The sequence below is a fragment of the Thermobia domestica genome, chromosome 2 (genome assembly GCF_964235325.1).
Source record: "Thermobia domestica chromosome 2, izTheDome1.hap1.1, whole genome shotgun sequence".
NCBI lineage: Eukaryota > Metazoa > Arthropoda > Insecta > Zygentoma > Lepismatidae > Thermobia > Thermobia domestica.
This window is the reverse complement of record NC_137455.1, coordinates 74,299,595-74,326,313: the sequence shown is the minus strand read 5'-3', so window position 1 is coordinate 74,326,313 and position 26,719 is coordinate 74,299,595. Positions and strand designations below refer to the sequence as shown.

The 26,719-nt window shown below is 35.5% G+C and overlaps 1 protein-coding gene and 1 non-coding gene across 2 annotated transcripts in view; one reads left to right on the top strand and one right to left on the bottom strand.

The window, feature by feature from the left end:
- The first annotated feature begins 426 nt into the window (after window positions 1–426).
- LOC145672847 (uncharacterized) overlaps window positions 427–26,719 on the top strand; it is a 72,962-nt gene continuing 46,669 nt past the window's right edge. Inside the window, exon 1 of the mRNA XM_081742001.1 lies at window positions 427–698. The gene's annotated coding sequence lies outside the window, so the exon portion shown is untranslated. The remainder of the gene's footprint in view (window positions 699–26,719) is intronic.
- TRNAR-UCG (transfer RNA arginine (anticodon UCG)) lies at window positions 24,730–24,804 on the bottom strand. The gene has a single exon. It is a non-coding gene; the product is annotated as a tRNA-Arg (tRNA).

Genomic DNA, 26,719 nt, shown 5'->3' with positions numbered 1-26,719 from the left:
AAGGAGAGTGCAGATTTCCCGCCAAATATATATATATGTATCAGAACAGGTTGGTTACTCAGAAACTAACTACCAACACACGTGCATTAACACACACTTTGAAACACAACATGTGTTTCTTTGTCTTCTTCTTTTTCGTAAGTCAGAGCGAAAAACAGTTTGCGCGCTGTTTGTGATTGGTTGGCTGAGGTTGTTTCCATGGAAATGATTTCCCCACCAATCTAAATTTCACCAATCACTGCTCTACACTCAAATCACCGGGTGTGCAGATTTTATAAAACACTCACTCTAGCTAACATTACCCACCTTAGCAGCTCCTTATATTTTATATGGATAGAAAAGTTATTGATTCCAGGGGAGCGGGGGGAGTTTTGTGGGGGGTGGAATGTAGGGGGAGAATAACTTAAGTATAGAAGTATCTGACAAGAAAATAAAAATGATACAAGAGAGGGAAAAAAAGAAAAGGAAAATAAAACTATGCATGAAGTAGGAGAGGGGGCTAGATTAGATTGTAGTATACTTACAAGTTTCTGCTATCCGAATGCCGAAGTCAGTTACGCAGTTGGCCGGCTGAAAGTCAGTCAGAACTTCAGAAGGATTTGTTTTCTCGGCCACCTGTTTTGTCGGTGTACATGTGCGTTAGCCGTCGGACTAGAATTACTCCGAAGACACAGTTTCTTGTGTTCCGGGTGAACCAGGTATGTAACAAGTTTCCCTTAAATATCATAAATAAGAAGTTTCTTTGGTAAAATGTTTTAATATTTTTCTTAATGGGAAATTCATATCAAAATATTTTAAAAAAGAAGAAGAAAAGATTGAACTTTGATTAGAATATTTAACGTGGTATAAGATTTACCGACTTCGCGCCGGTACATATTCATCGCTTTTTTCGATACGAAAGTTCATCCTTTCCACTTGTTATCCAGTAATCATTAAATTTCCGAGACTTTTTCCTAATTCTTGTTTATCGATATGCATGTACAAGAAAAATTTCAAAATTTCCGCAAAAATAAGATGACAAATAGAATACCTGAAGAATAATTTCTCTTCAAGCCCGGCAGTAATTAGAAGTGAATAATAGGGGACTCAGAAACGTCTTTCTGGAGATTCTTAGGAAATGTTTTCTAAATGTCTTATTATAAACCAATTCCCTTTCCTCTCAAAAGTTTCTTCCCATAAGCGGTCTTAGTGAGATATGAATACATGAACTGCCGATTACGATAAAAAAAAACACCAATTCTTTAACTACTACACATATAAAGCGTGAATGTGATTCGTACCGTGAAACCGCACACAATTTTCTTGATGAGCAACCAGTAGCCTACGGTTGAGATGGTAAGTGTAAATTATTTCATTTAACAACTTTTTGATTGTGATGGAAACTGTACTAGATGCAAATAATACTACACTTAAATGCACCAACAGTAGTTTTGACGCATTAATAGTGGATCACCGAATATGCTTTGTTATATAAACATAAAATATTCCAATAAAATGGCGAATTAATGTATGGAAATGTGTATAATTAAGATCAAATAAAACATTTTATATTGCATTAAATAATCTATATTAAGAAAAGTATGGTAAAGAGAGTCTTTCTGCAACTTCCAAATTGCCATAGATATATATGTTTTGGTAGATTGTTGTGTTAGTTACGAAATGCTTTTACTTTCCAGTGCATAAAATTTTCATTTTACATAAAGGAACGTATCATTAAAGTAAAAAAAAATGTTATATACACTACAAAAAATAAACTACTTTTAGACACAGTTCGGACACTGTACACATTACCGACACTCTTTGAACATCTCCAGATTACACATATTCACCCCTTTTAGATACTGTGTTGTCCAAGCATGTCCAGATGTATGTGCAAAATGTGTCATCATTTTGTTTTCGAACTGTTTGTCGAGAAGAAGTGTTTTAAATATGTCATACTAGATACTGTGTTTTGGAGAGTTATCACTTTATGGACACGCAAAGCACACTTTATAAAAACTATTTCATTTTTCCCCCCTCAACATCTGTACTAAAAGTGTTTAAAGGGTATTTTACTTTTTAGAAGCGTATGCACGAACAATAAATATAATAAAATTATGATAGGTTAATTATGTAATGACATTGAAGTGAAGCTTTACAGCAGTTCATGAGAAAGTTAATTAGTTCGACTGTCACATTAAGAGATCTTGAATCAAATTTGTGATACATGGTAACAAAGTTGGTAACAAAGTTTTGTTACATTCACTGAATGTCGCTCTACAAGGATACTGTATGAGGGCACGATGCCTGAGCAGCAGCATGGTAATCTGTAATAGAAGAGGTCTGTGGTTCGAAACCTGTCCATGAGAAGTTGTGATCGTGTATTTTCTTGAATTTTCCGTTTTCTCCTACATTCCCATTACACCAATTCTTTCATGATATTTCACGTCCATAATAAAGGCTTATCTGTCTACTTTAGCTTAAAGGGCAAAAGCGTAGGTGTTCTGATTTCGATTCCTTGTTGGATAGTCTGAATGCCTTATGGTGCTTCATATTCCATATTAAACTGTAGGTCAACGTCTCATATAGCTTCAGTGGTGAGAAGAACGCTAAAAATCAAATCCAACCAATAAGCATGGAAGACTAAACTAAATGTTTCATTTTGTCTTCACTTCTCAATTGGTATATGCAGTATGACAGCTTCATTGAATACTAATAGATTGTTCGATCAAAATTCTCTTATTACTTCACTGTTATTATGTTGAACTTGTGCACGAAGTCTCGGATTCTGTTACGGTGTATACACAAAGAATCCAATTGCAGTACGAGTTCAGCTACAACTTTAATTAGCAACCAAATTTTATATAACCTTGCTGCTGCTGAAAGGAAATCTGAAACCCCATCTACTCAACGTTCTTAGTTAACATACTCTCCGATTGGCGAAAATTTCTTATTTGAGTTTCTGATAAACATAATAAGTGCTCATACATTACGGGAATTCTCACAAACAGAAATAATACACATTGGTTCTTTTTTTTTTTTGCTTTTGTTTATTTATTATTATTATTTTTACTTTTTCGTAATAATGTACGAAATAAGTTTTAATTGTTTACGTTTTACTGAATGTAAACAAATTAATGTGTTAACTTATTTTAAGAAGTGTAATAACAAAGAAAAAGATCAATGCAAGTTTAGAACAAAATCCTAACCATATTATGCACATAACTGCCTATCTAATTACTCTATGGCAGGCCGAAGTTGCATCGCCGCAGAAACAAACGGTAACTGTTGGGATCATTTCTCATCAAATCTAATTTGATTTACACGAATATCTGAAAAGGCTTATTTTTATTAACAGAAAGTTTTAGTCGTTTTCTCAGCAATTAAGAAGGGAAGATGTAAGCAATTATTATGTAATGAATTGGCGGAAAGTGTAGTTTAGTAGTATTTTTTTTTATTTCAACGTCCCACGGTTATCCCTCTAAGGCTAAAGGAGACGGATGAATAAGGGAAATATATGATGAATGGAAGAACGGTTGGAATGAGATAATAGGAGGGAGCGGGGAGAGCCCCGAGATAACTGACGGACGCGATTTTGTCCACCACAAACTTACTTGATCTGAGATCGAACCAGGGATAGTTTAGTATTAAAACACTCTTCAGCGCTCCTGAGCTCCCTAGTAACTCTATGATCAGTATCCACACCTTCGGCGCGGAGACCGGGGTTCGATCTCCGATGTTAGTTCACGTGGTTCAAATTCCGTGTTAAGCTGTAAGTTCACGTTTCCATAGCCGCGGTGCCGAAAGGGACGCTACATTTTAAATCAACCAATCTTTAGTACTCCTCCACGTGTTCGAACCATGGTCACACAATATGATCATAGTGGGTCCCATTTCTTTCCATTTTGATCACCTATCTCTCTATTATTCACATTCTTAAAAATATGAAATGTCAAAACTAGTATTTTGTTAAATTGCTGAAGGCTTCCAAGATCTAAAATTTCCTATTAAGTTTTAAAATAAACCAAAACTTAACGTATATCATATTACGTCAGCAAAATGCAGCATGATGATTAATTGATAAAGCTCTTTTCTTTTGCACAGAGAATCTTTATTCAATATCAGATCACGTTAGCTTGTGCTGAGTATATTGTGTCCTTTTGTTTCTTCTCTCTTTTTCTTGTAACGTATATATTTTTAAAATTATTTTCATAATGTTGCGGAAGTAATAAAAATCATATAAAATGTCTTTTTATAAAATACTATAATTCGATTTCTAGACACTGTACGTATTTTTTAAAAACTTTTTTTCTCGTTTCATATATATTAGGTTAACAATGTCTTTAAACATACATTTCTATGTAAGCCTATTCCTTGTTAATGCAACATACTTATCTCTTAATAAAAAGACTTGTAAGTACTCTAATGTGTATGAAACGTTACTTAAATATGTACGTTCGTATTATAAGTTTATGGATGAACGTTAGAGCTACATATTAATTCGTGACATTTTTGCTTTGAGAGACTATTTATTCATTCATTTTATACTGAATCATTCAACTCACCACCAATAATATTACTTGAAAGTATTTTAGGTGGGGGGATGTAGGGTACGTTTAATTTAATGTTCCATTTTATCACCGAAGTTGGGTAAGATATTTCTGTATTTTAACGTGGTAACCAAACTGTATGAGGTTTCGCCGGAATCGAAGCCAGGTTTTCTGTTCCAAGAATGAGAAGACAATTTATTAACTAGAAAGCTTCTATATTTCAAAGCAATGCATTCGTTGATATGATATGCCTTTTAGGGGTGGGCTTTGCAAGCATACAAATCATGGTAAAAAAAATAATAAAAAGATTTGATTTGAATTTTTAGTTTAGCGTCGCTTTCAGTAGCGAGGTTATATGAGACGTGGACCTACAGCTTAACTTGGATCTGAACCACAGGAGCTCTCGCCGGGAATCGATTTCGAGTCTCCGACGCCAAAGGCACATACGCTAACCAAAAGAAAAAAAGGAAAAAAGCAGAATATCATGTAATAATATTATATGAATTACAGTCGAAGATACTTCATGAACAACAATGTATATATATATAAGCTATAAAACTCAAACTTTTATACTGATTTTAAAGGTTCAGTTCCTTTAAAACGTTCACTTCTGGTAGCAAGGTGAAGGGTTTCAATCTAACAAGTAAGATCAAGAATGTTTGCGGAATAAAACATGAAGATTATCTCCTTTCCTTTAACCTTTTAAGAATATGCCAACAATTGATCATTATCATTATCAATTTGTATTTATCGTCCATCTCCTAAATTATATGGAATAAGCATTGAAAAGAAAGAATATATACAGTAAAACCTGTCTTCAACGGACCCTTTATTAAACGGAAAACTGTCTTAAACGGAAATATTTCACGGTCCCATGAATTTTGGAGTACAAAACGTGTAAAAATTCCCTTCATTAAGCGGAAACTGTGTTACGCGGACAACGGAAAGAAAAATAAACATTTAACGGAAAATTCTGAGTTCCGGACTACAGCGTTTAGAAGATGTTTAGACATTTTGTGAGACATATACATTCCACTGTCTGCGATAAAATGTTCGTTCTTTTGTTAAATATTTCTGGACAGTGTTGACCTTCTTCAACCACTACTCATATTCACCCCCACAAATTGTCCTTAATCCCCGCAACTTAATCAAGAATCATACGGAATGTCGGAAAGAAGAAAACGAGATAGATTAAGAAGAGGAATACGATACTGAGTTCGAAGAAGAGTGTAGAATAAATACATATCAAGATGCTCTCAGAAGTTTAAAGGAACTGCAAAAATTTGCCTTACGGAAAAATGATTCTGATTCACTTAGTGTGATTTCTCAGGTTAAAGTGTATGCGGAAAGTCAAGCAGCCAAGCAGCAATGTACACAGAAAACCTTGCTTGGCTATTAGAAAAATAAAGAAAACGTGTGCATAGCAAATTTTGTATTCATTTTAATTTTTGGGGTATTTATTCATAGAAGAAAGAAGTACTGTAATCTAACAATGTACGTACAGCAATATATTTTCTCAGTATGCCCCTCTATAAGCATGTATTAAAAAAAAAAAACAAAGAAAGAAAGAAAGGAAAGGTCTACCTCCACTAAGCGGAAACCTGACTTTAACGGAAATTTTTGCAAGTCCCGCTCGATTCCGCTAAAGACAGGTTTCACTGTATATATATTGACAATCAATACATTACGATAAGTTATTAGTATCGCAAAACATACTTTATTTAATTGTATTGTATTCAATATTATATTCAAGGTTGTCTAGAAATTTAACGAAATGTCATTCCGACGTTTTAGGCAAAATAAAATTTTATTTGGGATAGGTCAGTGATTTTATCTTTCTCTCTCTCTCTCTCTCAATCTCCCTGTCTGTCACATACACACACACATACACAATGTTCTTAAAAGTAACTTTCACTGAACGCATCTCACTTCAGCAAGTTATTCATTTCTTTGTGTTGCACTTACACAATACTCTGGTGCACCAAAATCCACCTGCAACGTCTATGCATAGCTCATACAATCCATTAAAATACGTTTTTTGTTTTGAAATGTATCGAAAGCTCACACTCATGGCCATGAACGCTCGCAGTAGGGTGACAAGTGCCCTCTCCTGGATTTCGAAAGAGGTTCGGCTCTTCAAAATATATATAGAAACGTTTTAGATTTGCTTACTCACGTTACACTATCTGCGTCAATAAGTGCTTTACTTGAAGTACCATGTACAGGGTGTCTACTAAAATTCCAAAATGAAATTTCGTGACTTTTTCGTGACCTTTTCTTTACCAAATCATAAGATTTCCTAACATTTTCAAGAGCGAATTTGTGTGCGAATTAGGCTGAATTTTCATCCATGCTATAGAAACGTACTTTTCTTGCGATTTGGTAGCGTCTAAAACCGGCCATAGACATTTTTGATGCTGTATTTTGACGTTTTATAGAACAATATTTTCCAATCTGTACTTACATTTGCACAGTTAAAAAAAATCGTGACCCAAAAGCTAAATTTCGTGACTTTTTCGTGACTCATGACTGTTTTCTGATTTCGTGACTTTTTCGTGACATTCGAGACTTTCGTGAACGATAGACACCCTGATGTATATTATGATGTATATATTCGCGACTTCGTTTGTGTGTTATTCTCCCCTCCCCCCTCGCGAAAAAATGCGGGCGTTTCTGCTCGTCTGTACCTCTGGCTTAGGAGATTCGAATTCGATTCGCAGTGGGAACTCATGTAGTTTAGATTTCACGTTAATATGTAGGCGTATGTCTCATTCAGCCTCGGTGCTGAAAGGGACGCTAAAACTAAATTTCAATCAAATCCAATCGAAACGTATTAGATAGTGGTAATTTACTTCCACTGTTAACATACAAATTATTCTAATAGATCAAAATACATAATTTAAATTATTAATTTATTTATATGTATATATTTAACATTAGCATATTTTATGGTATATTTACATATGGATTATTATTATATAGCTGAAGTAATTATTAAAAAAAGGCACTTACTTCAGCCTAATCCTAATATATTTTTGGAAATCCGACTCTCTTTTGGGCTTCTCGAAAGTTAAATGGCACACGCTTGTTTTCTGTGTGGCTGGTCTCGAGCTCAATTCCGGTTGGAGTATTCATATGCCTTGTATCTTACATTAAATTAAATGTCCCGTCTCATTAGGTATCGATGTTAACAATATAACTGATTGGGCAGTGATGCTGAACGCAGACATTAAACAATTCTTATCAAATAAATAAATATTGTGTGTGAAAGAAAAATCCCGTCTCATTTTGCGATCAATCTTAACTTTCACAAAGATAACTTCTATATTTCGTAAATTTATGTATGGATGATAGAGTTTGTCTCTAGTTTTAAGGTGATAAATATACTTTCAAAATATTTGTGTATTTTTTTTTAAATTACAATAATCAAACATTAATATTGACAATGTATATACTTTTTTTTAGGTGGGTACGGAAAATCTTACGTTTTGTCAATTGCATTATTTATTTTTTTAAAGTGAATTATTATTATGCCAAAATTTCAACTGACTTAGTTAATATATATATTTAGCAAGCTTTAAGCGACTATTACATTTCTACTTAAAGTTAGACCCTATGAGTTAACAAAGAGGAAAATGTTCGAATAGTATGTGTTGCTCAATTTTCAATAGATACATAAAGGGCTATTATTAAGGATTATCTACACTTGTATGTTATTTATTCACAATTAAAAAGATGAAAATAAAAACAAGTAATTCGGTGTTCATTTTCAGAGGAAACTCAATTTACATGTTAAATTAGTGGATACATGATATAAAACGTTCTAACAAGAGGAGATTGAATTGTGCTTTACAAACTACATAAATACAGTCTCGGAGAGGATTTGGGTAATATAATAGGTAACCAATTTTATGATTGACTGGAACATTGATCTATACACTAACAGAAGAAGAATAACCCCTTACTGACTGGGTGGATAAAGAGTGTGAGATCCTGGATTCAATCCCCAGTGAGAGTAGGAAGTCTCAGTGCTCGAGTGCACTGAGAAAAATTGGTTTATCCGGACAGCGGTACATAGTACAAATATAGAGATCTATATCTTTACTACGGAAATCTGTACGGAGCATACGTTATCCATATGCTACATACGTACTTAGATGTTACATCATGCCGCTGCAAGATGTCTGACATCTAACAGTCTTTCGTAAACGTCAATTATATGTTACATACGTGCATCAGTATGTGATATGCTTACCACCTATACAGTGTTCTTTCTTTCATACGAAAAGTGCATATAGACGGAACACTTATACGGAAAGTATTATAAAACATATATCTTCAGTTATAAGCTTGCTGCAAGATGTTACATATAGTCGCACATTAAGTCCAAAAACTACAGGATTTACGCATGTAACCTACGTTTTTACATATTTCATACCTGTTTCTCTCTCTCTCTCTCTCTCTCTCTCTCTCTCTCTCTCTCTGTGGTATTTTGAATCTTGCTTTAAGAAGATAGTCTTATGTTAAAGAATCTTGGCGCTGATGATTGGCTCGGCGTTAGACTCAGATCAATTACCGTATTAATCTTACATAATAACAATAATCGAAATTTATTGCTGTTTTTGGTTGTGGATTTTTTTTAACATACCGATGGATTTGGATGTTGTGCATCATTTAATATGAAATGTTATTTACCAATTAAATTTATACGTTTCAGTTATTTCTCACTATACAAACACACATTTATTATCATTATGTTGTTTCTAAACTAGGTTAGAACCGTTATTCCAGAGTAGTTTGGTGTCTCAATGGTAGAGCGCTCACCTTTGGTAGATGTGGGGATGTGGTAGATAGCATCTTATCAATGAGTGTTCTCCCGTTTTCTCCCACATTCTGATTTCATCAATAATTTCATAAATCAATTGCTTTCATTAATCATCTGTATAAAGATACGGACAGCCTGAAGGACATAGACGTGGGGTGTTAAATTAAAAATTTCATCTATTTTTTTTTTTTCGAATTTTTATTCCGAGTTTCTCTCTCGAGTAGCTGAAAAGCTGAAAACTTCGTTGCGGGAGGCTGGAATTCGACTAAGGGATTCGGAATTGGACTACTCTACGTTAAAATGTGACATTAAAATGAACAGTGATTGATTTTTATTATTATCGATTGTAATTGTAATGTCAATTGTTTACTGTGGTTTTCACAATAAAAATGCTTATGCCGCATAACAGTCAACTTTTTATTGGCATACATTCAGTGGCGGCTCTTGAAGGAAATCGCATCGGTAAAAATTACATTTCTATTGTTACAAGCTAAGAAAAGCCAAGTTACCTAACATTCTAACTACAGTAGAAAGTCGAAAATCCGAACTAATTTGGACCACAGGTAGTTCGGATTTTCAGATTGTTCGGATTTTCGAAAATGACCAAGAAAATGCCATTTAGGCTTAAATATACTGTACGATATGCTCTTTTATCGATACGGTGGTTATACAGTACATACAATAATTACAATACCCTACGTAAGGCTACTTACATTTATTGTTTCTGAAAAACCTGCTCGTACACTAAATTACACTGTTCTTGTAACTCACACTTAAAACTTAACTTGTATAGGTCTAAGGGAAAATAAAATATATATATATATATATATATATATATATATATATATATATATATATATATATATATTGACAAACAATTACATACATATGAATGAGCTTTTGTAAAAACACTGACTTCACACAACGCCGACGGGCAACCCTATTGTTTGTTTATCGCTAGCGCTAAGACAAAATGTAAAAAGTTTCTAGGAACCACGTTCGGATTTTTGACGTTAGGATTATCGACGTCCTACTGTATTGTATACAATAATTAAGACACAACGAATGTTTCCGTTTCTAGCTTGTAGCGATAAAAGTTTTTTTTTTTTTTTTCATCGATCTGACTTCTCTGAAGAAAAGCCACTAGGGACATGACAGGAATTGATTTCGGGGTTCAAAAATTTTCGGGAGCATGTTAAAATTCAATTTGAGGATAAAATATATTAAAATTTGTAAAATCATCCCTAAAATTAAACTAAATATACAAAAAATTTGGGATTTCAGAGGAGGTCCGAACCTCAGGACCCACCCCTGCGTACATCCCTGGCACCCATTATCTATATTTACTAAAAAAAATCCGAGTTAAACCAGTGCCGTGTCGTCGGAGGGCGAGCGGGGCAAAGGTCCCGGGCGCCGAAGTAAGGGAGCGCAAAATTTACGGAGAAAAAGAAAAGAAAAGGAGGAAAGAAAAAAGAAGGGAAAAATTACTTGAAATATTACTAATATGTGCTTAAATCTTCTTCCTGCTTTAGGGAGTGGTTCTATAATGTTACTCATGTTAGGAAAATGCATGTGCACATGTATAAAATGGAAGGGAAAAATAATAAAAAGTGTCCAAAATCAAGAAAAGGCAGAGTTTATTTTTGAAAATTTTCTTACGGTTCGCGACTGGTCTGTCGACCTCATTCATATATACGGAAACGTCGTAGTAGGGTCTATACTCTCGCCCCGGACGCTGATTTTCCACGAGACGGCACCGAGTTAAACTGTATCTCTCATTTCCAACCTAGCATTGTGTGTTTATCTTATACCATTTGGTAATATTTGAAATTAAGGGCAAATAATCGTTAGGAAAATTTTGTGGCACCAAACGATTAAGTTAAACTTCTCTCAGTGTCTTTTTTTTAATTAATTAATTTCTTCATTTATAAAGAAAAACACTACCAACAACGAATGAAAATATTTATTATTAGAGTTGAAAGACAAAAAAAAAAAAAAAAAAGCCTACATTTGTCTGAACTTTGAGTCATAGGAACACTTATTTTTTCTTTCTGTAAATGGGAAAAAAACAATTGCAAAATGATAAAATATTTTTTTTGAGTGGTTGCCTTTGGTTTAAGAGACTTAGGTTTGATATCCGGTAGATGCATGATTTGGATAGACCACATTGAGGTCTAGGTTTCAAGCGCATTTCATATAATCTCTGGACTTAAAACAGCTATGAAGCTTCAACAAGCGAAACTTCCGATTTTTGTTGGTCCATTTTGAGTATTCATTAATTGCAATTCTGTATTTCCTTTTCTGTCATTGTTATTGAATGATTATTTATAGCTCCAAAGCCGGGCATAAGAGAAGATGCCGCGGTCTTTTAGATTAAAATTATCGATAATACATTAATAATACAGAAACTTAGCTACATTTGATTTGTTACTTGACTATTTTCATAAAAGTGGAGTTGGCAATTAATGAAAAGTTAACTAATATTGATTAGTGACGACAATATACAGTTCTTGTTTTCCCTGGGAGCTCATTAAATTTTATCTGAGGGTTCATGTAATCTATGGACGGCCCTGAATAACTTTTCTACTGTTTGTACGTTTTTCTTTTTCAAAATATTGAAGACAATTTTAAAAAATATATATTTTATTATTTCTGAAAAATAATAGCGAAATAGTAGCAATACCACAAGCGGATATAAAAGGTAAAAACTGGGGGGGGGGGAGCAGTCAGAACCAAGACTATGAAAATGTACCATGAGTTTAATATAAACTTTGATAAAATATATATAATACCTTAAATTACATTAATTACTCAAATAACTGAGGGGTCAAGGTTCCCCCGGCCCCTTGCTAGATCCGCCACTGATCACCCAATCAGGATTCTTCCGCCTACAGTCAAACAATTTGTCCATGCCCACCAGATGCCGCGGTCGGATTGCCGGCGCCGGACGCCGACGTCTTTCAACGCGATTTTCAACGGCGGCGAATAGTTGCCTCGCCGAGCAGTCGGCAAACAGCCGGAAATGAGCATTAAATGCGCCGGTGCCGCTGTCGGAAAGTTGTCTTGCCGAGCAGTCGCCAAACAGTCGTAAAGGCGCAGTAAATGCGCCGGCGTCGCCGTCGGAAAGAGGTCGGCAGAGGGTCGGAAAGAGGCCTTTCTGACTGTATTGCCGACTCTGACGGTCGCCAACAGTCGGCAAAGGGTATTTTATTTTACGATTTTCGACCGCTTGCCGACTCGACAAAAGGTCGGCAACTTTGAACAAGTACTTCGTGGTGCCGCCACGGACGGGTGCCGGCTGCCTCCTGAGGCCCGCCACCGTCGACGGCGGCAATCCCTCTTTCCGACCGCGACTTCCTGATGGGGCAATACCTAGACATTGTTAGTAAGAAGATGTTCGGTAGTGCCATTTATTATTTAACAGTTTATTTCCAAAATCTATGACAAAAGATATATTACATTAAAGTGCGAATTATCTCATACTTTTATGATCGAACAGTACATTAGAACAGTGATTCTCAACCTATGTGTTTCGACACACTGGTGTGTCACGAAGTCTCCTAAGGTGTGTCGTGAAATCTTAGAATTTAAAAATTATGAAGAATTTAATAACAATTAGTTAAAATCGAGACATACTGTACCAATCAACACCTCCAGCGGTAGCAATAATACTCATTGTTACATACAGTCATTATAAAAATTAATAGGTCTCACTATTACAATAGATATTATTATTATTATTATTATTATTATTATTATTATTATTATTATTATTATTATTATTATTATTATTATTATTATTATTATTATTCCTGTCACCACGGCATGGCGCGTCCTCAGGTTGCGGATCGAGGAGAAGACCTCTAGATATAGAGGTTAGCTGCGAATATACTGAATAAGCAGTCGCGGACAGACGACTAGGAGTGGTCCTCCAGCTTGGGGGTTTCGGTAAGGCTAACACCCTCATCCTGTAAAAAAAAAAAAGGTACTTGTTCAGAAACATTCACAAAAGCCTCGGACAAGGACTGATAACTTGGCACGACATCAGCAAAAGAAAATGGACATGAGATTTGGAACATGGAATATTAGAAGTCTTTATAGGGCAGGCGCGTTAAAATCTGTAACGAGTGAGTTAGAGAAATACAGGATGGACTTAGTAGGAGTTCAGGAAGTTAGGTGGGAAGGAAATGGATCTGAGAATTCCGGAAATTTTACGTTCTTTTACGGGGAAGGAAATAAAAATCACCAGTTAGGAACAGGGTTTTTCGTTCACAAACGAATATTACCAGCAATTAAACGGGTTGAATTTGTTACTGACAGACTTTCTTTTATTACTCTTAAGGGACGGTGGTGTGATATTATTGTTTTAAATGTACATGCTCCAACTGAAGATAAGGGTGACGATATAAAAGACAGTTTTTACGAAGAAGTGGAACGGATATTTGACCAACTCCCGCGATACCATATGAAGATTCTATTAGGGGATTTCAATGCGAAGGTAGGACGAGAGGATATTTTCAAACCGATTATAGGGAACGAAAGTTTGCATAAGGAAAGTAATGACAACGGTGTTAGACTCGTGAACTTTGCAACATCCAAAAACCTAATCGTGAAGAGTACAAAATTCCCACATCGCGACGTTCATAAATACACTTGGACATCACCAGACGGAAAAACACATAATCAAATTGATCACGTTTTAGTAGATAGTAGAAGACAATCTAGCATAATTGACGTCCGGTCGTTTAGAGGGGCTGATTGTGACACTGATCACTACTTGGTAGCAGCGATAATACGGGAGAGATTATCGTTGAATAAAGGTAATACTCAATGTCCGAAAACGGAGAGATTTAATTTAAAGAAATTAGAAGAGAGCCAGGTAAGAGAGGAATACCAGATTGAAGTTTCGAATAGATTCTCGGTTTTAAAAGACTCGGAGTGCACTAGTGTTGAGGATACTTGGATTGAAATTAGAGATAGCATTAAAAGTTCAGCAATAGAAAAATTGGGACACGCGGAAATACGTAGGAACAAACCATGGTTCGACCAAGAATGCATTAAACTAGCAGAGAAGAGAAAACAGGCAAAATTACGGTGGCTACAAAATCCGAATGAAATAACTACACAAAACTTCGCAGATATCAGGCGGGAAACTTCCAAAACTTTTAGAACAAAGAAACGGGATTTTTTGAAAGCTAAAATTAAGGAACTTGAAGATAATAGTAAAAATAAAAATATTCGGGACATGTATAAGGGGATCAGCGAATTTAAGAAAGGCTATCAACCTCGTGCTTATATATTAAAGAAATCTGACGGAACAGTTCTCACTGATACGGATAGCCTCTTAAATAGATGGAAAGATTTCTTTGACGATTTGCTGAACACGCAGCCAAAAACTAATGTGCGTGGAGAAAAGGAGATACACACCGCAGAACCGTATATTCCAGAACCCAATCGAATAGAAGTGGAAGCCGCTATAAAGAAATTAAAGAAACACAAATCTCCGGGTGTAGACGAAATTCCGGCTGAGTTAATTTTAGCTGGAGGCGAAAAATTGTGGAACAAGATACACAAACTCACTCTCCTTATCTGGAACAAGGAAGAATTGCCACAAGAGTGGAAAGAGTCAATCATTATTCCAATTCACAAGAAAGGCGACAAAACTGACTGTAATAATTATCGAGGCATTTCTCTTCTGTCAACATCCTATAAAATCCTTTCAAATATTCTGTTAGCAAGATTGACCCCATACGCAGATGAAATTATTGGAGATTATCAGTGCGGATTTAGACGAAATCGATCAACTATCGACCAAATATTTACCATTCGCCAAATACTCGAAAAGAAGTGGGAATACAATACCCCGGTACATCAACTATTTATTGATTTTAGAAAGGCTTACGACTCAGTTAGGAGAGAAACATTATACAACGTTCTTACAGAGCTTGGAATACCGAGAAAGCTAATTAGATTAATTAAGATATGTTTAAGTGAATCCCAAAGTAAAGTCCGGGTAGGAAAATTTTTGTCCACGAGCTTCCACGTCGAAAACGGCCTGAAACAAGGAGATGCGTTGTCGCCATTATTATTTAACTTTGTGCTGGAATACGCCATAAGGAAAATCAAAGATAGCAACCAGGGCCTAGAGTTGAACGGCATTCACCAGGTTATGGCATATGCTGATGATGTAAATTTAATAGGGGATGATAGGAGAACAGTAGAAATAAATGCAGAGATCTTATTAAACGCTTGCAGGGACATGGGTTTAGAAGTAAATGCAGAGAAAACTAAATACATGGAAGTGCGTCGGGACCGTAATACGGCAAATTGTGGAGGCGTTAAAATATTAAATAATACTTTTGATAAAGTGGATACTTTCAAATATTTAGGATCAATATTAACAGACGAAAATCATATTCACGAAGAAATTAAATGTCGACTAAAAGCAGGGAATTCGTGTTACTATTCGGTTCAAAATCTCTTGTCGTCGCGAATTCTGTCGAGGAATTTGAAGCTTAAAATATATAAAACGATAATCATGCCTGTTGTTCTGTATGGTTGCGAAACATGGTCGCTTACTCTGAGGGAAGAACATAGACTGAAAGTATTTGAGAACAGGATCCTGAGAAGAATATTCGGACCCAAGAGGAACGAGAATGGGGAATGGCGGAAGCTTCATAACGAGGAACTACATAGTTTATACGGTTTACCCAACATTGTTAGGGTCGTCAAGTCTAGGAGGCTTAGGTGGGCAGGTCATGTAGCTAGAATGGAAGAAAGTAGAAACGCTTTCAAAGTCTTGACTGGTAGACCCATAGGAAAACGACCATTAGGAAGACCTAGGCGCAGATGGGAGGATAATATTAAGATGGATCTCGCAGAGATAGGAATACAAAGTAGAAACTGGATCCAATTAGCTAAGGATAGAAGTCAGTGGAGAGCTTTTGTGAACGCGGTACTGAACCTCCGGGTTCCATAGGCCATAGAGTTAGTTAGTTAGTTTTTATTATTATTATTATTATTATTATTATTATTATTATTATTATTATTATTATTATTATTATTATTATTATTATTATTATTATTATTATTATTAAAAATAATAATAAAAATACTAAACAAGTGTATCGCAATGTCCTGGACTTTCAGTAAAGTGTGTCATCAATCAAAAAAGGTTGAGAACCACTGCATTAGAACAACGAATAATTATTCTTATAAATATTCGAACATTTTATTCAAATAACTGATAATTGTTCGAATAATATATAATTTACGTGTACAAGAAAATAGTTGTGTAATGGACATGAGTACACATTTCTTGGATAGGGTCTATGTAATGACATATTTCCATTTTTAATTTCTTAATTTCCTGCTTCTTATGGAAGGTTCAGCGCACAAGGAAACCAAGTGCAATTGCCAAAGTTTTGAGAGAGTTTGATTTGATTTGATTATCAGGTTAGTGTTCCTTTCAGCAGGTAGGCTATATGAAATATGGACCTACAGCTTAACGTGAAATCGAACTACATGAACTTAACTTGGGATCCGAACCACATGAGCTCCTGCCGGGAATTGAACCCGGGTATCCCATGTAAAAGGCGCGTATGCTAACTCCTTAGCCACGAGGAAGGGACATAAAGTTTCTTTGATATGCTTAACTACATGCAAAAGTTAATTAACGCCTAGGCCTAGGCATTATAAAAGTTATTTGCAATATCTGGGTATGAATTTTCTAAGCACCTGAAAGAAGCTTCAGTTAAGATATCTTAAACATGAAATTGTCCAAAATAACAAACAAAAATCTTTAACTGATGTCCTTTAGGGTAAAGTAAACGGATGGTAATTGAAAGTAAATTATTGTGGAAACATGGGTGAATATGAGAATGTGGGAAGAGACCATGGGAAACCACGAGAAAACTAACGGACACGGTGTATTATCCACCATACACTCATATGGCACGGTTTCCAACCAGAGGTGAGCGTCCCACCACCAGTAAGCCATTGTTTCTTCTACTAACTTGCAATCTAGTTTTTTTAAATAAAAAATAGGTAAAGAATACCACTAATTAGTGTTGTTATAGACGAGACGAAATTAGCAATAAGGTTTCTCCTCTCGTCTAGTGAGGAGTTTGAAGAAGTATAATCTCGTTTCGATTCTGGATAAGATTTTTCTTCTTTAGGTCTTGAAATGTTTCTCGTTCCACTTTGTAAATTTATCTGCACAATTTTATGCCCTAATTATTTTTTTTTCTGAATTTCATCAACAAAGTTATCAGAATTCTTCCACGTCAGGAGAGGACCACGAAGGATGTAATATAATAACATTTAAACAATATTTATTATTTGTGTATAATATATAATGACTTCTGCATCTTTAAACGTTGACAAATATTCTTCACTGTGTTCGTATAATCACATCATCAATTTGTATAGTTTTTATAGTATGAATTATGTAACAGTAAAATATAGTGTTCCGTACAGCAAGAATATGTCTTTTTTTTATCGCTGACCAGTGGCGTATTTACGATTTTGTTTCGGGAGGGGCTTTGCTAACTTTCGGGGGGGGGCTTTGCCTGAAAATGTCAAAATTCTACAAGATATTTCATATACTTTACTATAGTAAGTAAGATTTCGGGGGGGGCTTAAGCCCGGAATCCCCCCCCTAAATACGCCACTGTCGCTGACCTTAATCCTTTATTATAACCGAAAGTGATAAATATCAACTACCTCGTGCGGTTTCAATATTAATTTCTGTTGAAGTAAAACAGTAAGCGATAATGGATAAAGTTTTAAGAGATTTATCCAGCGTCCACGGAAGTGGTTCTATATCTCTGACTTATCCATCTATTGCAGCGTTTCCCAACCGGTGTGCCGCGGCACACTGGTGTGCCGTGAATGGGCCGCTGGTGTGCCGCGCGGAAATCGAAACAAAGTTATTAATTCTATAAAAATCAAATTGCAACACATAACGGAAAATGTATATTTGTATTTCACATTACTATGAACCTCTAGTATGAATCTACAATTTTAAGTTTCATACCCATACCGTGTTACTCTTGTGTACGATCTTAATGTTGAAAAAGTATTTGTTATCATTGTTGTGACTATTGTTGTTCCTTTATTGTTGCAGACTATTTCGTAACTTGAAATTTCAAAATATCATTCAGTACTTTCGACAAAGCAAAGATGCATACAAATTACCTACATTTGTGTCTTAAAAGTAAAAGAGATTTGTTTTTCCGTTCGTTATTTAGTGGTCTATCTTCTAAGGTTGGATACAGTTTTCGAAAAAGAAAGCGTAGTTTTGCAAACCTGAGTCCAATATTTCATTGAATTGTTTTCTATTTTTAAATTAGAATGAAAAGTAAGCATAATGATTAACCACGGGGAAAAGCAGTGATCGAGCTTTCCTCTCTGTGAGAAAATCATTAATCAGAAAAAATACCACGGTATTTTATATTTACAAATAATATCTATGAGTGTGCCGCGAGAATTGAAGTTACACCCGTAGTGTGCCGCAAGTTGAAAAAAGGTTGGGAAACGCTGATCTATTGTAACCAAAAGGCAACTTTTTTTAGTTCTGTATTGAACTCGTATAATTTGGAACTCTTACCGTAGTTTCACACTGTGAAACGGAACTGACTTCCTTTTTTCAAGAAAAAGATAAGTGAAACTGCTCTCTTCATTTATCTAGTGGCTAAATCTCGTGCCTTTGGTGTATGGGATCCCGGGTTCGATTCCCTGTAGGAGAGTCTTTAAATTATAATGCATTACTTTGTTTCGGATTCCACCTTATCCCTTAAATACGCAGACATGTCTTCAAGTTCAGTGCTAAAACGAACGTATCAAGCGACTGACAATTTTTAGCGCCGTGTGGTGATTCACAACAATCGATATTCGAAACATTCGAGGTGGGCCGCGATGACTCAGTGGTAGAGCTTTCACCTCTGGTGCATGGAGTCCTTGCTTCGATCCCACCTTGCTCCAAGAGAACATTGTGGTGGGACAAATATGAAGTTCTCCCGTTTCCTCCCACTTTCTTCATTCCACCATTTCATTCATTTCTCATTACCGTCTCCTTTAGCCTAGCCGGTATAACTGTGGTACGTAAAGCTTAAAGATTTCATTTCATTTTATTTTTTTTTAAAACACTCGAGTTTCGAACTAGTAATTATCTGTGACAAAGTAATATCATCGAAAGGGCGATTCAATTAGTTTTACAGATAGCAAAGTTTATCATTTTAAAGTTTAAACTGTAGAACTATGTGTCATATAGCCTATGTGCTGAAAAGAAATGCTGAACTTTTACTAAGGAAGCAAGAAATAAAGTTATGTCACTATTAACTGACACACATTTTAATTAAAGCATAATAAAACAACATACATTTATTGATGTTTGTTGGTGATTATTGATGAGCAGGAATAGAACAGATTTGTTTGTGCTCAGATTTTCACAAGAGATTACGAACTACTTGACATTTTAAAAGTGTGAAATAAAGACATTTGCAGCTGCTTACTTCTCATGCTTTTTTTTTTTTTTTTAATACTTATAATGAAAATTATATCACAGGTTAGAAATTACCTTTGTTTTTTCTCTTCGACTCTTCGACATTATGTAATGAAGCAAGTATTACTCAGTACGGTACATTGTTCGACGCAACTAAATATTTATCTTCCCGCTTCAATTATCCAGAAGTCCCTGCCTTAAGTCCAGCTAAGCTAACCATTTTAACTAGGGCTTTTTTTCAGAATTCAAATATTATTTTTATATATTTTGTGAGATTTGAAAAAAAAAAACATACAGTAGAGCGTCGATTATTCGAACGTCGGTCAACCGAACGACCGCTTAACCGAACTGTGTACTCGCTCGCACCTGTTACTCTCCCACCCTACCGTCCATCATCCCCCTCACTCCCAAACCAAGTTTCCCACAGTAGTCGCAGCACTGGGCCACCGCTGGCGGGACATTGCTTCTAATGGGGCCTTCATAAGGCGCTGCTGACCGGCCAAGCCGCCAGTCGCTGTGTTTCAACAATCAGCACACTTCTTTTTATGAATAAATTTACTGTACAGTACTTCTTTTTGGCAAATAAACATGTACAGTTCGATTATCCGAACAAACCAGTTTTCCGAACACCCATGTAACCCAATTACTTCGGATAATCGACGCTCTACTGTAAGTAAAGTTAATATCTTGCATTTACGATGCTATTCCACTGTTAAATAACAGATTCATAGCACGAAAAACACAGTTTCAATTAGAAAAATATTTATTAATCATATGTCACTTATAATCGTTATAAGGCGCAAGAGTGGTAGAATCCTCACTTCAGTCGCGAGGGGTTTCTGGTTCGGTTTCAGACTATGTGAGTTTTCTGTTACATGTTTTGTCCTCAGAAATCGAATAACTGAGCGGACTTCGCGAGACCAGTTTCTCAAACGAGTCGCCATTTGTGTTTATCTGCAACTAGCGCCATAGGTGGCGGGTGGCCGAAACTCTGCAGCTGTCAATTCCATGTATTAAAATTACTGCACACTCCACATTCATCTATAACAGACGAAACCCCGGAAATATTGGCCTTGTAACCTTAGTTTTTGATCCTCCCTCGCATTTTGGCATTCCAAAAGCTTAAGAGTCTTCATCCCGGCGAAATTAAAATACCGCTTATTTTTTTACAGTAATTATGTGATATCTTCAAATAGATAAAAAGATAATTGAAATATGGAACAAGAGCGCCCTAGACAATATTATTTTCCGTGAGGTACCGTTATCACAAGTCACCTATCGACTTTCCGTTTTCAGCTGTTTAGAAACGCGAGAATAAATGCCGATTTTCAAAATAGCTCGAAATCGAAAGCAGATAAGTGAGTCGTGATAACGGTTTCTCATGTAAAATAATATTGTCTAGGGCGTTCTTGTTCCACATTTCGATTATCTTTTATCTATTTGAAGATATCACATAATTACTGTAAAATTAGCGGTATTTTAATTTCGCCGGGATGAAGACTCTTAATGTATTTTGAAAGTATAAGTATTAGAAACTATCATTTCCAATTTTCTTAGCACCAACATTCTGCCTATGGTACGAAGAAAGCGTTATTGTTTCTGATACAGAGTTCTCCCAATTGAAGTAGTTGAAATGTATACTTAGCTGACTGAGATAAGTATAAAGTTTTAAGTAAAGAGACTTTACTTAATGACCTATGAAAAAATGATCTTGCACATAAAATTAGACCTTCAATCAGGTGTAAAGACACAGGAATAGAATAATACCACATTGTTATACCAAAATAAATAAGCAAATAAAACAGTATCAATAATGATAAAGGAAGTAATTTCAAGTTAATATATGATATTCAAAGAATACGATCATTATTTTCTTTCCTCATGTAATCAAGATAAACAAACAATTTTATCTGAAGATTCATTTTCCCTTAAATGACAAGGAGGTGAGTGTGGGAAAGAAAAATCCTTAAATACATTCACAGTATACATATAGCAGGTTGTATTCACGTGCTTATGAATAGCACCACCTCCTCTCATATGAATATACAATACACGAATTCACCTTCATAATACGTAACATGTCACACGCGTATTCGTGGAACAGAGATTGTGGATTGAATACGCACACATTCATATATGTTTCTTTCTGTACACAAAAGAGGAGGGGATGCGAAAGATAGCATAAAGAACAAGCAATCGTGTACATTAAAATTTTAAGCACATGTCATGGATGTTGACTATAGTTCATATCGACCATTTAAAAAGGGTAGTTGCATGTTCTCTCTCTCTTTTTCTCTGTCTGTGTGTTTATCTATGTATTTGTTTTTTATATATAGGGTGTTTAAAAACAACACCGACAACGTTTGCGAGGTGATTCCTGACACCAAGATATAGACAAAAAGTATAGACCATCTTGGGCGCATAAATGCTTCCTGCTGTTGAAAACATGAAAAAATTAACTTTAAAGGTCTATAGCTCCAAAACTATGGGACCTACCGTAATCGGGTCAAGACTTGACTTCACTGAGGAACTTACATGTGTGATATCCAAAAATACATGTTTCAGAATCCTGCGGTACTTCCGCAACAATTTTTATAGAAGCAGTTGGAGAGTACTTCAAAAGATATTACCGTAGCCAAACTCCCTCTATAAAAATTGCTTCGTGAGTACCTTATTATTCTGGAACGTGTATTTCTGGAACATGTAAGCTTACAGTACAAATTTCATGTTTATTTTTCTCACAACTTTATAGGTTGATTGCCCTGTGCTGTAAACGCTACATATAATAAATAAGCTTCAGCAATTATAGTAGAAAGCAATGGATACATGAAGCGAAGCACTGTATTTTTTGTTCTTGAATTTTTTCTCAACTAATATCGATCGTTTTCGATCATTTTTACAAACCAACTCACTACCAATTTTTCATATATAGAAATCCACCCCCACCCCCCTCAAATAAAGGAGAATTTAAAAAAATGCTAGGACACATTCGGTTTATTTTCAATAAAGAGTTAATGCACTGAATTTCAGCTCCGTAAGTTTAACGGCTTGCGAGATACTCAATTTTTTTCGCAAAAATTCGGATCCCCACTACCTCCTTAGGATATGTATTATAATGAAAGCGATATAACATCCCAGTTTGGATTAAGGCTTAACTATATAGCCTACCAAAAGTCATTTCATTTGACTTTGCAATTGGGCTCTGATGATTAGGCACACATAGTTACATTCAATGTTTTATATAATAATTTACATATTACAGTCATTCAAAAATGTATTTTTTTCCAGTAGTTAGCTCCTCTAAAAACTCACAGGCCTCGAAAGCCAAGTAGTAGTATAAGTCCTATTGCTATTATTACAATTACATATCAATACCCAAAAGTGCCTGAAGTTCTTTATTCACTTAGATATACTCAACCCAGGTAAGTAGACAGAAACAAGTGGAAAATGAATGGAAATGAAAGTCTTGAAAGTAAAACGCAGGAAAATTTACCAGTCTTCAGAAGATACTGTCTACAATGCAGTGAGCAGAGTGAGTCGGTAGATCAGACTGAGTACGTGGGTCGCAGTGGGTCATGGTGAGTGGTGGGTCACAGTGGATAACGGTGGTCGCAGTGGGTCACGGTGGGTCACAGTGGGTCACATGCTGCTTATCCACGACCCACTGACCCACTCAGAAAACTTGACCCACTTGATCCACCGACCCACTGACCCACTCCATATCTGTTGTGCACCCAAGATGGTCTATACTTTTTGTCTTATCTTCGTATCAGGAATCACCTCCCAAACGTTGTCGGTGTTGTTTTGAAACACCCTGTATAAGTTCACTAGCTTAAATGCCCGTTCTTCGCACGGGGAGAATAGGTTTATGGATAATATTTGAATTCCTTTTCTATCTGGGATATTCATTTCAATAAAAGTGTGATGATAAAAATATAGAAGATAGTCTACTTGTAGCATAAATTTAGAAACACCCTACTCCCACAGAATAGGTCTTTTCTTCAAATTGACATGATTTAAAAAAAAATCAGCTTGAGGTTGGTGCTAACTATATTTCGAAAGTCATTTCAGATGGGAAAACTGTCTTCCAGACCGCGAAAACTATGAATTCGACACTAATCTTAAGTCGTTTTCTATACAGGGTGGCCCAAAAGTAGGTATACAGACTGCATCGATCAAGTATGACATTTTAATTTATTAAGATAATAAATTTATTTGCTTTGGTTTGTTCCGAGCTTAAGGCATAATTGAAAATAAATTAAGAACAGACAAGGAAGAAACTAAGTCAATACCTGTATGGATAGCAATAAGCAAATGATACGAGATGATGGCCACTCTGTATTTTATTTTTCATCTCTTGTCACCTTTTGCCGATGGGGCTGAACTTGCACTTAAACGCCATTGGGTGCGTCACTATTGATTTCAGCAATCCAAAAACTATCTATTGCGCACTAGTACCGGTCGTTATGGATTATTTTTCCATGTCGTCCATTCAAAACTCCTACCCGTCGGGGTGTCTTACTCCCAGTACTTTCTCCAGATTGTAAATGACATGTCTACCAAGTTTGATTGAAATTGCTAGAGATGTTCCGGAGTTCGCTGAAGTATATATATTCAAGGACATACATCCAAACATATACATTCGGCGTTGCTCCTGTAAATTCCCAATCTACACTGAGAAAAAAATGTAGGTGGCGTACGTGAAATCGTATGTTACATTTGTAAATCCTGTAGTGTTTGGACTTAACGTAACGAAGTTGCCTGGAACCTATAAGTTAGGTATCACCCCAGCGTTTGCCTGGTGTGAATAGCGAAAACCCAGAAAAACCTCATTCATTGTGGCTGGCCTGGAAAAGCGTTTTACACTTTTTCGACCCCACCGGGAATCGAACCCGGGACCGCTCGCACCGAAGGCGAGAGCGTTAGCGACTACGCTACGTGGGGCCACTCATTTAACTTAGGGACCACAAAAACTATGGATTCTATACTAATGTCGGTCGTTTTCGATCGTTTTCATGTATCATCCCTTCCATTTCTCCTGCTTTGCTGGAGGGGTTTTACTTTCACTTAGGACTGGAGTTGGATTAAAAGATCATTGAAACTGTCACCAATCAACTTATTGAGTCCTAAAACAATGGATTCGATACTAATGTTAGTAGTTTTCGATTGCTAATGGGGCTAAACTCGGACTTATACGCAACGGGAGTCACTATTCACCTCAGCGACCCGAGAATTATGGATCCAATCGATTGATCGTTTTTGATCATCATTATATTTTGACAATTATTTCGTATAATTTACAGGTGCAGTTTGCTATTCTAGAAATTTAGAATGGGCGTGCTATCCTAGCAACCTTCCTGTGGGTTTACAGGAAAGGCAACCTTATTATCACTTCAAGTAATTGTATAGTATCTGCACTGAGTCAGCAAAGCCGTCTGCACATACGTTTAATGAATGTCTTTTATCGTGATTGCGATTAATCCTTTATATATATATTTATTCAGGATGTTTACGTACTTTATATCATATTTATCACTTTATTCGGACAGTAAGAAAATTCTGTGTTATATATTGCATAATTAATCTTCATTAGAGAACGCAATGTTACTCTATGTCGTTTGGCTATAGTGAAGAATTAAAAAAAAAAAAAGATATTATCCAGTACTAAAAATAATAAAACAGAATAATAAAGAATATGCAATATTTTTATTTGTCGTCCTATCTACCTACAAAAAAAATACTTTTCTATTTTCCCAGTTTTGATCCATAAAAACACTGCAGTTTCTATATCGCTCATGAGTTAATGCTTTAAAAGTTACCTCTTGTGTACCATTATATACGTATGTGTTTTTGTATGTGTGTGTTTACAAAACTATGATATATCTATCGTACATATTCCGTTATGTCACGTTATAAAACAAGCGATGAAAATCTTGTCTCTATAGCCCAGTCGACGGACGTTACTGTGGTTTCAGCACACGCATGTAAATATTAATTTTTTACACATTATAGCCACTCGATACGAAATTGCGATAAACATATGTAGGGAAAAAGAGGATGGGTAAAGCCGGAATATAGAGATTGAAAAACAAAATGTGAAAAAGAAAATTAATATTGTAAGATTTTGATCATGCCAAGTGGATAGATAATCTGTGTTATTGACCCTTTATTCTCATTTGTGAGCCTATCTCATACTGTTTGTTATGGATGTTATAGTCAACGAATCAACGACAAACACGCAACGAAAAATGTCATGTATTTTTTAAATCCATAATGGTTAAAAAACGAAAAAAAGATAGATTTATCTCACAATGTTACTTGATTCTCTAAATATAAGATATTTAATTTTATTTTACATATTTCAAGATGCTACATAGGCGTATTAGTAGATACGAGGAAAAAAAAAGTTTGCTTGCATCGAAACGATTAAACTTTTGTTAGAAAAGAATATTAAATCTATATATATGAAAATGAAAGTCACTTTATTTGTGACTTAATAACTCTTGAACCACTATACCAATCTCGAACAAATTTTCAACATAGATTAGGTTCGGTCCTGGGATGGTTTTATATCATTTCACTTTGACGGTGCAACTTAGGGGAGGGGTTTATATATATATATATATATATATATATATATATATATATATATATATATATATATATATATATATATATATATATATATACAGTGGCGGATCCAAGGGGAGGGCTATAGGGGCTATAGCCCCCCCCTTGACGCTCAGGTTTACACTGGATAAAATGGGCTTCAATCCTGTTTTACACTGGATAAAACGGCAAAGTATGGTTCAGCCCCTCCCTTGATCATATCCTGGATCCGCCACTGTATATATATATATA